A 242-nucleotide genomic window follows, 5' to 3' on the forward strand; every position below is an offset into this window, starting at 1 on the left:
GCCCAGCCCCCCCCCCCAAAAAAAACCCCTGGCACTCAGCGCAGTTCTAGCTGCCCGTCTGGGTCACTGGGGTCCCACCCGCACAGTGGGGCTGGGTGACAACCCCAGTGGCCCCAGTCCAGGCCCTGTTGCCCTGTGCTGCCCGGGAGGGCTCTGCCAGGAGGTCCTGGAGCCCACCCAGCCCCTACTCCTGCAGTGAGTAGAGGCATTTTTTTCAATTATTATTATTATTTGTAAGTGCC

This window comes from Gavialis gangeticus, unplaced genomic scaffold, assembly GCF_001723915.1.
Source record: "Gavialis gangeticus isolate Ggan-Ray unplaced genomic scaffold, GavGan_comp1, whole genome shotgun sequence".
Lineage (NCBI taxonomy): Eukaryota > Metazoa > Chordata > Crocodylia > Gavialidae > Gavialis > Gavialis gangeticus.